At 41.7% G+C, this 13,039-nt stretch overlaps 1 long non-coding RNA gene and 1 pseudogene across 2 annotated transcripts; one reads left to right on the top strand and one right to left on the bottom strand.

Annotated features, from left to right (window-relative positions):
* Positions 1–85: 85 nt before the first annotated feature.
* On the top strand, positions 86–2,441 carry LOC149499523 (uncharacterized; annotated as a pseudogene). The gene is made up of 2 exons (XR_016325701.1): positions 86–865; positions 1,594–2,441. The product of XR_016325701.1 is annotated as an uncharacterized LOC149499523 (transcript).
* On the bottom strand, positions 2,284–13,039 carry LOC114252160 (uncharacterized). Its single transcript, XR_016325700.1, has 4 exons — positions 10,807–13,039; positions 9,860–10,066; positions 9,070–9,195; positions 2,284–3,175 (listed from the first exon to the last, which is right to left on the bottom strand). It is a non-coding gene; the product is annotated as an uncharacterized LOC114252160 (long non-coding RNA).

The raw sequence follows: 13,039 nt of genomic DNA, 5'->3' as shown, positions 1-13,039 counted from the left end.
CGCAAGATTAATAACAGGTTGTGGAAAAAGTATTTTCGCATTATAGTATGTATGAACTTGTAATAAAATCTCTTTGGCTATACTATTTGTATCTGGCTGGTTTCGGTATCATTAAAAGTTTAAATTTTAAAGAAGATAATTTCAAATTCAAATTAAGAAAATGTGTGATTTTTATTTATTTTTCGTACTGTCAAGAATAGTGAATCTAATGAAGAAATTCGATACATTTTAAAATTTTACTATAAAAAAGGTGCAACGCAAGACGAGAAAATAATTCGCAATATTATTGGACCTAGTGCAGTGTCTGTGAGAGTAGCACGCTTTAAGCGTTTTCAATCCGGAAATTTTGATGTCAAAGATGCAGGTCGCTCTGGTCGCGATGACTGGTTTTTTCTGGCGTGGGCGGGAGAACGTTTTTGCGACAAAAAATATTTTATTGTAAAAATTGTTTAAATTTGTAAATTTGTCTTGATTAGTATATAAATAATAGCCGTAAGTTGTTTATAATAAGTGTACATATATAACTTGCTGTATATTCGGTAAGTTACTTGTAAATTTTTGTTGAAAAAAAAATGGGCGCGAAAAAGCGCAAAAAACATAAAGCTGATGAGGTAAAAAGTACCGAAATTATGGATTCTCACGCCGAATCTGTGTCGACAGATTCAGATTATTCCGATAAACATGATGATTGCAGAGAGGATGATAAGTATGCTGCTTATAGGGTCGCAGACTACTGTCGCAGATATCCCGAAGATCTAATTGCGGGCAATGAATATCCTGTATTTATTGAAAGTTCGAAAGTGGAGAAACCGATAGGGGATAGGGACATGATGTTCTTAAGTTCGTGTTTTTCTCGTTTCAAGGGAGTAAAATATTATAATATTGGAATATTGCTGCATTGTGTGGAATCCTTACTATGAAATATACAAGAAACGATTGGAAAGTGTCCAGAAACAGTTTCTATGGTACTTGTCTTACAACTACAATCTGGGTAGGAAGTTACCCAGCTATGAAGATAGACTTTGCCACTTTCATTTAGACTCTCTTCTAAACCGGAGAAAACTAATGGGGGGTATATTTCTGTACAAATTAATTCATGGAATAACCGACACACCTAATCTATTAACCCAGATAAAAATATCAGCACCTAAGTACCTACCAAGAACGAAGAAATATAAACCGTTTATAAGAAAGCCCGCTCGTTCGAATTTAGGTGCTTACTCTCCCTTAAACAGAATCCTTTGGGACTACAATAATGTCCACGGTAGCGCGGTCTCCGTCAATGTTCCTTCGGAGTTGTCCGATTGCGCTGAACTTATTGTAAGTGAAATAGATGTTTTTTCTGATTGTCTCACTACTTACAGGAAAAATCTGTCGCGGATCATCTCCCAATTAAATTAATCTTAAGCAATGAATGAAATGTATTCAAATCTTAGCTGTATATTTTTTTTATTTTTGATGTTAATGCACTGTCGATTGCACCTATAATTGAGGTGACATCTGCCATGAACTTTTGTCAATTTGTCAATGTTTTGTATTGATGATCACTTTGTTGGTGCGACTTAATAAATAAATAAATAAAATAAATAAATAAATAAAATATTTAAAAAAAATTAATAAATTCAAAATCGCCGCCATATTTGACAAACCAAATTTAGCGAATGCATTCTTAGACAATCAGACTTTTTTGCGGGAGCAAAGTCTAAAGGCACAAATTCCAGCAGGTTCAACTGAACTAACTGGTGTAATCACCTCGGTCCCTACGATATGTCAAACAAAAAAATATTCAAAGACTTGTCAAGTTCTTCAGTTAAAGTAATTTCTGTTAGACGTATAATGCGCAAGGTTTTTGTCAATGGTGCAGCTGTCCTTCAGCCCACAACAACTGTTGCCATTACCTTTGCCTCCTCAACTTCATTACCAGAACATGTCTCCTTAAAAATGTGGAGACTTCCTGTCAACCCATTTATTCCCCCAGTAAAAGTGCTTCCGCTGTCTCAGGTATGGTCATCTCGCTAAGTTATGTAAGAATTCCCAGCGTTGCTCAATTTGTGGTGAAGGACACTCCTTCAAGGAGTGTTCTGTATCGACTGATAAAGCTATCTGTGTTCACTGTAATTTAAATCACCTGTCCATTTCAGGACAATGTCAAGTAAAAAAAGAAAAAATTAAAGAGAATAAAAGCAAATTTTACAGTACTCCCTATTCTGAGATACTTAAAAAAAAAAGATTTTCCATCTTTAAATAAAACAGAAAATACACAGGATTTAATAAATATTCTAATTTCAAACAAACAAGTTCTTTCTTTATTATTAGAATCACTAGTAAAAGTAATGACATTAAATAAAAATGACAACACAAACATAAATTCACAAACAATTTTAGATTGCATTAAGGAAACTATACAAAAAAAGAATGATACACCTCTTAGAAAATCGTAATGGATCAAGGATCTCCCCCATTAAACATCATGCAGTGGAACGCACAAAGTCTGTTAAGCAATCAATTAGAGTTACAAAAATTTATATATGAAAATATTATACATATTGCTTTAATTTCAGAAACATGGTTAAGACCTCACATAAAATTTAATATTAGAAATTACTCAGTTATGAGAAATGACAGTGGCAATTCTCACAACGGGGTAGCCATTTTAATTCATAATAGTATACAATACAAGAAAATCAATACCTTTTTTGATGATTCCCTGCAAAATGTAGCCGTTATAATTAAAGTTTATAATCAACAGTTATCATTAATAAGCTTTTATAGTCCTGGCCAATGTACACCTATTTTTGAAAAAAGGAAATTTGATAGTTTGTTGAGTGATATTCCAAAACGATTAATTATTGCTGGCGATTTTAATGCTTTTCATACTTCTTGGGGTTGTAGCAGAACTAACATTAGGGGCAGATTAATCACGGATTCCATTGACGATAATGATTTAGTGCTTTTAAACGACGGACAACCTACAACAGTAGGTTCGCACGTCTTCAGACCAAATGGTCTCGATTTAACAATGGTATCATCTTCGTTGCCTTTATCTTGTTCTTGGCAGGTTTATTCTGATTCGCTAGGAAGTTATCATTTGCCCACTGTAACTAAGTATACAGTGTCTTCATCGGTTAATTTTCCTCAGTTTTCTTCTAACATTCCTCAGCATGCTAACCTGAAACTGGTAGATTGGGTTTTGTATGAGAAAAATGTAAATGAATTGCCAATGGATTTCAGATTGATCATACAAGTATATTGGACTGTTATAATAGGTTTTGTTCTATAGTTACTAAAGCTATTACTTTGTCAGAAATTAAAGTAAGCACAAAGAATAAATTTCAAAATTCGCAAAATAATCCAAAAAAGAAAAAGAGGACCTCATTAGTTTGGTGGAATGACAAGTGTGCCAAAGCTGTGAATGACTGCAGACAGGTCGCCCGGTCTTTGTTCGCCCGGCTTTTGTTAGCCCGGCCATTATTCGCGCGGCCTGTGTTCGTGATACATCTACCGACCAAGTGTGTTTCCTGGAAGCTTTTATTTGTTTTGTTTTAGTTATTTTTGTGTTCGTGGAACATTTGCCGACAAAGTGTTTTCCTGCAAGTATTTATTTGTTTTGTTTCTTTTTGTGATTTCTGTTTTGTTGTGCTTTTTCTTTGTCCTGTATTAATCGCGCCGCATTGCCACCTGTGTTCAATAGAACCGCTCAGGTCCGAGAAGTTGGGGCCTCGCCGCAAGGCGAGTGTTTTCAAGACCCGGGGCCGCCCCACCTGGGTACTCAGCGATCATGGACGCTGTATTCGCGGAATTCCTCCGACTTCGCCACCCACAGCTCGCCTCAGAGTTTCTGGCCTTCAAGGCCAATCACACTGCGAGCCCTCTCGAGGACTCCGCCGCGCTCGCTGCTCCTGCGTCGCCTGTACCTGCGTGCAGAGCTTCTGCATTGAGCACCGCAGCCTCTGTCGTGCCTGCCGCTCCCGTGTCGCCTATACTGGCGAGAAAAGCTGCTGCGTCGTCCGCCGTGACCATCGTTTCAGCTGAGCGATCATCCGCGGCCTCCGTCGCGCCCTCTAAAACACCTACACTTGCTCGTAGGTCGCCTGCACCCGCCTCCTCGTGCTCCGACTCTGACTCGGACATGGAGGTCGACCTCGCCCCCGCCTCATCGACGGATGGATTCACCCTGGTACAGAAGGGTAAGAAGCGTGCCGCGGAGTCTCGAGCTCCCGCGGCCGCTAAAATTAGCAAAGCCGTGAACGCGTCGCGCCCCCGCCCTCAGACTCCCGTTGCGCCCCCAGCCCGTGCCACTCCGTCGCCGCGTCCGGTGGCACAAAATAAAACCCAGACCCCTCCTCCGGTTATCCTTCAGGAGAAGGCAGCTTGGGATCGAGTTTGCCTGGCCCTTAAGGCCAAAAATATAAATTTCACGAATGCCCGTAACCTCGCGAACGGCATTCAAATTAAGGTTCAAACACCCGACGACCATAGGGCCCTCTCTTCTTACCTCCGTAAGGAACGTATAAGTTTCCATACTTATACGCTCCAGGAGGAGCGCGAACTCCGCGTTGTAATACGCGGAATCCCTAAAGAGTTAGATGTAGAGCTCGTCAAGGCCGATCTGTTAGAACAGGGCTTTCCAGTGAATTCTGTGCACCGTATGCACACCGGTCGCGGTAGGGAGCCATATAATATGGTTCTAGTCACCCTCCAGCCTACCCCCGAGGGTAAGAAAATCTTCAACACACAGACCGTCTGTAGGCTCTCCGGTATCGCCATCGAAGCCCCCCATAAAAAAGGCACTCCTAGCCAGTGCCATAACTGTCAATTGTACGGGCACTCTTCCCGTAACTGTCACGCGCGCCCCCGATGTGTTAAGTGTTTGGGCGATCACGCCACGGCCCTCTGCGCTCGCGACCAAAAAACCGCGACGGAACCGCGTCCTGCGTCCTGTGTCGAACACAGGGTCACTCCGCGAATTACCGTGGTTGCCCCCGAGCCCCTAAAATAAATCGCCGCGTCGCCCGCCAAAACCGCCTCCGAGCTTCCGGCCCAGACATCAAAGCCTCGGCACCCTCTGCGTCGCAGGCTAAGCCAGCGTTCGTTCCGGCGGCGGTGCCTAGTGTCTCGGCCTGGGCAAAACCGCTGCCGTACACGAACACGGCTACAACTCCCTCCTCCGCGATTCGTCCCGCCCCCGCGACTCGTCCCTCTCCCGCGACTTGCCCTCCGACCGCGTCCGAAAATCTCGCTTTAGCGATCGACTTCTTTCAGTCGATCAACTTTGAGCGCGTTAACGCTTTGGGTGACGCCATTCGCGCTGCCTCCACTGCACAACACTTTATCGCCGTTGTGCAGGAATACGCCGACGTATACGCGTCATTAAATACGTACGTCCTCCCCTCACTCCGCCGGTAATCAATGGCGTATATAAGTAGAATAAAGCCCCTATCCGTAACGATAGGATTTTTTAACGCTTACGGTCTCGCAAATCAACGTGATCAGGTTTCTGACTTTTTGCGTGACCATCAAATTGATATCTTTTTAGTGCAGGAGACCCTACTTAAGCCCGCGCGCCGTGACCCTAAAATCGCGAACTATAACATGGTCAGGAACGACAGGCTCTCTGCCCGTGGTGGTGGTACCGTCATTTACTATAGAAGAGCCCTGCATTGCGTCCCGCTCGATCCTCCCGCGCTCGCTAATATCGAAGCATCAGTGTGCCGAATCTCACTGACGGGACACGCGCCGATCGTTATCGCGTCCGTTTATCTTCCGCCGGATAAGATCGTTCTAAGCAGTGATATCGAGGCGCTGCTCGGTATGGGGAGCTCTGTCATTCTGGCGGGCGACCTAAATTGTAAACACATCAGGTGGAACTCACACACCACAACCCCGAATGGCAGGCGGCTTGACGCGTTAGTCGATGATCTCGCCTTCGATATCGTCGCTCCGCTAACCCCGACTCACTACCCGCTAAATATCGCGCATCGCCCGGATTTACTCGACATAGCGTTATTAAAAAACGTAACTCTGCGCTTGCACTCGATCGAAGTAGTTTCAGAGTTAGATTCAGACCACCGTCCCGTCGTTATGAAGCTCGGTCGCGCTCCCGATTCCGTTCCCGTCACGAGGACTGTGGTGGATTGGCACACGCTGGGCATCAGCCTGGCTGAATCTGATCCACCATCGCTCCCGTTTAACCCGGACTCTATCCCGTCTCCTCAGGATACCGCTGAAGCCATAGACATCTTAACGTCACACATCACCTCGACATTAGATAGGTCATCGAAACAAGTTGTAGCGGAGGACTTCCTTCACCGCTTCAAATTGTCCGACGATATTAGGGAACTCCTTAGAGCTAAGAACGCCTCGATACGCGCCTACGACAGGTATCCTACCGCGGAAAATCGTATTCGAATGCGTGCCCTACAACGCGACGTAAAGTCTCGCATCGCCGAAGTCCGAGATGCCAGATGGTCTGATTTCTTAGAAGGACTCGCGCCCTCCCAAAGGTCTTACTACCGCTTAGCTCGTACTCTCAAATCGGATACGGTAGTAACTATGCCCCCCTCGTAGGCCCCTCAGGCCGACTCGCGGCGTTCGATGATGACGAAAAAGCAGAGCTGCTGGCCGATACATTGCAAACCCAGTGCACGCCCAGCACGCAATCCGTGAACCCTGTTCATGTAGAATTAGTAGACAGTGAGGTAGAACGCAGAGCCTCCTTGCCACCATCGGATGCGTTACCACCCGTCACCCCGATAGAAGTTAAAGACTTGATCAAAGACCTACGTCCTCGCAAGGCTCCCGGTTCCGACGGTATATCTAACCGCGTTATTAAACTTCTACCCGTCCAACTCATCGTGATGTTGGCATCTATTTTCAATGCCGCTATGGCGAACTGTATCTTTCCCGCGGTGTGGAATTAAGCGGACGTTATCGGCATACATAAACCCGGTAAACCAAAAAATCATCCGACGAGCTACCGCCCGATTAGCCTCCTCATGTCTCTAGGCAAACTGTATGAGCGTCTGCTCTACAAACGCCTCAGAGACTTCGTCTCATCCAAGGGCATTCTCATCGATGAACAATTCGGATTCCGTACAAATCACTCATGCGTTCAACAGGTGCACCGCCTCACGGAGCACATTCTTGTGGGGCTTAATCGACCAAAACCGTTATACACGGGAGCTCTCTTCTTCGACGTCGCAAAAACGTTCGACAAAGTCTGGCACAATGGTTTGATTTTCAAACTATTCAACATGGGCGTGCCGGATAGTCTCGTGCTCATCATACGGGACTTCTTGTCGAACCGCTCTTTTCGATATCGAGTCGAGGGAACCCGCTCCTCCCCACGACCTCTCACAGCTGGAGTCCCGCAAGGCTCTGTCCTCTCACCCCTCCTATTTAGCTTATTCGTCAACGATATTCCCCGGTCGCCGCCGACCCATTTAGCTTTATTCGCCGACGACACGACTGTTTACTATTCTAGTAGAAATAAGTCCCTAAACGCGAAGAAGCTTCAGAGCGCAGCCCTAGCCCTAGGACAGTGGTTCCGAAAATGGCGCATAGACATCAACCCAGCGAAAAGTACTGCGGTGCTATTTCAGAGGGGAAGCTCCACACGGATTTCCTCCCGGATTAGGAGGAGGAATCTCACACCCCCGATTACTCTCTTTAGACAACCCATACCCTGGGCCAGGAAGGTCAAGTACCTGGGCGTTACCCTGGATGCATCGATGACATTCCGCCCGCATATAAAATCAGTCCGTGACCGTGCCGCGTTTATTCTCGGTAGACTCTACCCCATGATCTGTAAGCGGAGTAAAATGTCCCTTCGGAACAAGGTGACACTTTACAAAACTTGCATAAGGCCCGTCATGACTTACGCGAGTGTGGTGTTCGCTCACGCGGCCCGCACACACATAGACACCCTCCAATCCCTACAATCCCGCTTTTGCAGGTTAGCTGTCGGGGCTCCGTGGTTCGTGAGGAACGTTGACCTACACGACGACCTGGGCCTCGAATCAATTCGGAAATACATGAAGTCAGCGTCGGAACGATACTTCGATAAGGCTATGCGTCATGATAATCGCCTTATCGTTGCCGCCGCTGACTACTCCCCGAATCCTGATCATGCAGGAGCCAGTCACAGTCGACGCCCTAGACACGTCCTTACGGATCCATCAGATCCAATAACCTTTGCATTAGATGCCTTCAGCTCTAATACTAGGGGCAGGCTTAGGGACCCTGGTAACCGTACTCGTCGAACTCGACAAAGAGGTCGACGTGCAACCTAACCCATGCATCAGCCCGCTGAGTTTCTCGCCGGATCTTCTCAGCGGGTCGCGATTCCGATCCGGTAGTAGATTCATTCGCGAAACAATTGCTCTTGAGTTGTTAGGTCTCCTTCGGAAGCGCTCGGGCAGTTGTTAGCAAATCCCACCCCTCTTGGCTGAGCCTTTGCTCGCCCACCTGTCCTGGTGAAACTGGAAAGGCCTTCGGGCCACCAGTAAACTTTCAATCATAAAAAAATGAATTTAATTTCACGCGCTTTGACCTTGAACTAGAATTTTTGGACAAGTGTTTATAAATACTTAAAAGTTTTTTGTGTTTGATTTTTAAAGTACACATTTTTCTATTTTTAGTTGAATCCAAATAATTGAGTTTATTTCTTGTGTTTGTATTAAACTTTTGAAATCTACACTCTTTTGGTATATTTTGTAATTTTAAATTAAGACACAAAATACTAAAAACTGAAAATAATGTAGCCAGTCCTAAGCCTGGTAAAAGCATGAAGGAAAGTTTTTTTGATATTTTTATTTTCATGTTCTTTTTATTACTTTAAGATCATATTATAAATTGAGATGAGAAAACCAACCGTATAACGTTGACTTAAATCTATATCTACTACGATATTATATCAGCGTATCGTTTCAAATCTCAAATATCATGAATCGAGAAAATCTACTAGCATCCATCAATATATAGATTCAGAAAATATATAGATTCAATATCCGATATTGATCCTCGATATATAGATACGATTCGATACGCGGCAAAACCGATATTACCCACTCCTAGTCTGGATATCTGTGATGCTTTGTCCCATAATGAAAAGTTAGTTTGTGTTTTTTTTGATGTTGTTGGCGCATAATGTCAATATTGATGTGCTTTCTTCGATTTTGTTGTCATTACAGCTACCTGGAAAGTTGGTCAATTGGTTATATAACTTTTTACTAGAAAGATTTTTTTTTGTAAAATATCAAAATAATTTGTTTGGTCCTAGACTCTCATATAAAGGGGTTTCACAAGGTGGGATCTTAAGCCTGCTTTTATTTATTATTTATATTCATCAGCTTAGTCTTAAATTGGGCAATGATGTGTCTAACTTGCAGTTCGCTGATGACTTAGCAGTTTATTGCAGGGGTGGTGATCTGTATCTTATTATACAAAAAATCAACATTGGTTTACAAAATTTGCTTAGTTATTTCAACGAACTTAATTTGGAAATTAATACTGACAAGAGCAAGGTTGTTGTTTTTGGTCGTAATATTAGGTTGTCTCAAATAACAAAATTTCTATAATAATAATAAACTACCTGTTGACAATTCTGTTCGATTTTTGGGTGTCATATTCAGCAGTAGTTTCAAATTTAACAAATATATTGATTGCTTAACTGATCGTACATTAAAAGCTACTAACATATTAACATCCTTGACCAGTTCTTTGTGGGGTGCTGATCCAAAAATCTTAATGATTTTTTATAAGTCTATTGTTCGTAGTCATTTTGAATATGGTTTTTTATGTTATTCTGATAATAAAAATCTAGTCGATAAATTAGATAAAATTCAAAATAAATGCTTACGCATTATTCTTGGTGCAATGAGGTCCACTCCAATTATTTCCATGCAAGTGGAATGTAACATTCCTCCATTGTCATTAAGATTTGAATATCTTAAATCAACATTTCTTTTGAAGCTCTTGTCTGTGTCAAGGCATCCTCTCATCTTGAAGTTACAAAGTATTTCAAATAACGTACAATCTCATGTTCCATATCTGGCTCAGGATCTCCCTGAAATTTTAAAATTTAAAACAGACTATAATTTATATGAAAATGATCTTTGGCCTTGTTATACCACAACATATAAAACTAAATTGAATCCTATTCAAATTGTTATAAATAATTCTTTAAAGTGTAAGGAGGATGTATATTTAGCTTTAGAGAAATACGAGAGCTATAATAAATTGTTTACTGATGGTGCTAAAAATAGTACTACTGTTTCCATGGCAGTAAATGACTGCAAAGCTCGAAAGGGGTACGGTAATAAACTTCCTCAATTAACAAGTATATTTACAGCCGAGGGTCTTGCTATTAAATCTGCACTTGATTATATTGAAGCTCAAGCAGTACAGAAATGGCTAATTATCTCTGATAGTATGAGCATTTTGAAGGCATTAGATAATCCAAGATTATCTACCAACACCAGTTATTTTATTTTTGATATCAGGGAAAAGTACTATAATTTAATTAATATTCATCATAAAGATATAATTTTGTTTTGGACACCATCGCATGTTGGTGTTGCTGGCAATGAGAAGGTTGATTACTTGGCAAAATGTATTGCAGCAATCCCTAATAATCTTATAAAACAAGTACCAATTCCAGATTCAGATTTTTTAATTACAATAAAGCAAAAATTGTGTGAAAAATTCAAAGATATTTGGCTAGAAATTGTTCAGTCAAAAGGTAAATGGTATGCTGAAATTAAAGATAAAATTTCTTCCCCTTGGTTCATTAAAGGGAATTCTTACCTTGATAGGAAGTTTTATACAACCATCTGTCGCTTGAGATTAGGTCATTGCCGCTTCAATGCTCATTTGTTTCGAATCAATGTTTTGTCTTCTCCAGTTTGTAATTACTGCAATAACGATATACAGTCCCTTGATCACATTTTCTTTAGTTGTTCTGCTTTTTCACTGGATAGATTAGTGTTTATCGACCGTCTGCTGTGTATATATGGAAACGCTGAGGACATCCCGCGTACTCTTCAGCTATTATTAAGAAATCAAGAAAGTTTTAAGCCAATTTTTGAATTTATAGTTATTAAGAAATCAAGAAAGTTTTAAGCCAATTTTTGAATTTATAGATTCAACAGTTGGAGATATCTAAAAATGGGATTACAAGGATTTGACGAAGTTATGGCTCCGTCCATAACAATATAATAATTTGTTTACTAATTTTTTTTTTATTCTAGCTAAGATTTAAAAAAGTCTTGAACTTGGATTTGGCAGTAAAACTCGAATTTGCCATTTTACAAGGATTGGAAAATATATAAGACTTGGCTTCGGCCTTATTGAAATTTTTATTTCAGGAAGAAATTATAAAGGACTTGGCTTCGGCCATAATGACATTTTTATTTCAGGATATATATAGGAATATATATCATATAAGACCTGGCTTCGGCTTTTTTTAAAAATTATTTCAGAGAATATATAGAGCAGACAAGGCTGTATGGGCTTAGATCCCTTTGCCTTTCCTAACAAGAATTCCTAACAATGCTATTTTTTTTAAACTGGAGCAAGATCGGCATATCAGTAGTTACGACGTAGCTTAAGAACTGGGAATTGACCACAAAATAGTTTTGGCGCATTTGAAAAAAACTAAATAAAAAATTGTGTACCCAGTTTTTTCGAACTTTTGCTCGATATTTGGGTACCTCCCGAGCTCACTGGAAGAAACCTAATGAACCGTGTACTCATTTGTGATTCTTTATTACGACGTAATGAAACCGAACCATTTTGAAGAAGCTGATAACTGGTGATGAAAAGTGGATCACGTACGACAACAACGTGCGAAAGAGGTCGTGGTCAAAGACCAGTCAGGCTTCACAGACTGTGGCGAAACTGGGGCTAACACGCAACAAGGTGATGCGAAATGTGATCACACACACGGTGGGGTTGAAAGAGCATTATTCATTATGGGCTGTTACCACCAGGCAGAACCATCGATTCTCAGCTCTACTGCGAACAACTGATGAGATTAAAGTAAGGAGTTGGGAGAAAGCGGCCGGAATTCATCAACAGAAGGGATTTTTCATCATGATAACGCTAGCCCTCACACGTCTTTAGCCAGTCAGCAAAAATTGAGAGAGCTTGGCTGGGAGTTTTAATGCATCCGCCGTATAGTCCTGACCTTGCACCTTCAGATTTCCACCTGTTCCGGTCTCTCCAGAATTATTTAGGCAGTGTCAGGTTAACATCACGAGAGGACTGCCAAAACCAATTGTCGCGGTATTTTGATCGAAAGCGCCCAAAATTTCTATAGCAATGGGATCATGTCCCTACCTACAAGATGGCAAAAAGTTATCGAACAAAATGGTACCTACATGCTTTAGTTAAATGTAAATAAACTATATTATAAAATGTTCTGAATTTTCTTAAAAAATGCGAAGAAACTTTTTCCCCAACCTATTATAATATCATTAGTATCCGAGTGAGAGCAAATAAACAACCAGCTTACAAATAAAACAAACGATGGAACGCCTTCGCTAATTCTTAACCAATGGCTTTATCGGGTTTAACAAAAAGATAAACACCAGCCGCCGCGATGTTCTCACAGACAGTAGTAGGGGAGCCCACGATGCTAAATGGGGATTTACTCGAGCGTCGTAGAGACCTATTGGGTTGCAAAGCTTAGATGATAAGAAGAAAAAAATGTTATATAATGTATTCGTTTTCATCGGTGGAGGAAGCGGCTATAGATTTTCAAATTTGTAAAAAAGCTGTTGCGTGGACATACTCGAGCGCGTCAGATATTGATAGCATCAATGTCCTGCGTATTTCTAATAACATATTTTATGTATCTTAATCTGATCGTTTGTATGATGGGGGTGGTCGTAGGTAAGATTGAAAAAGAAAAAAAAAAATCTAGCGCGTCAGATTTTCTTAGTGGGTGGGTCCTAAAATCCTTGGGCCCGCGGTCTGCTCACAACACCATGCAGATCGTTGAGTCTCACATACCCCGCGCGCCCCTTTTGCGCGGGGA

The sequence above is a fragment of the Bombyx mandarina genome, chromosome A1 (genome assembly GCF_030267445.1).
Source record: "Bombyx mandarina strain Sakado chromosome A1, ASM3026744v2".
Taxonomy (NCBI): domain Eukaryota; kingdom Metazoa; phylum Arthropoda; class Insecta; order Lepidoptera; family Bombycidae; genus Bombyx; species Bombyx mandarina.
This window is presented reverse-complemented; position numbering and strand designations above follow the sequence as displayed.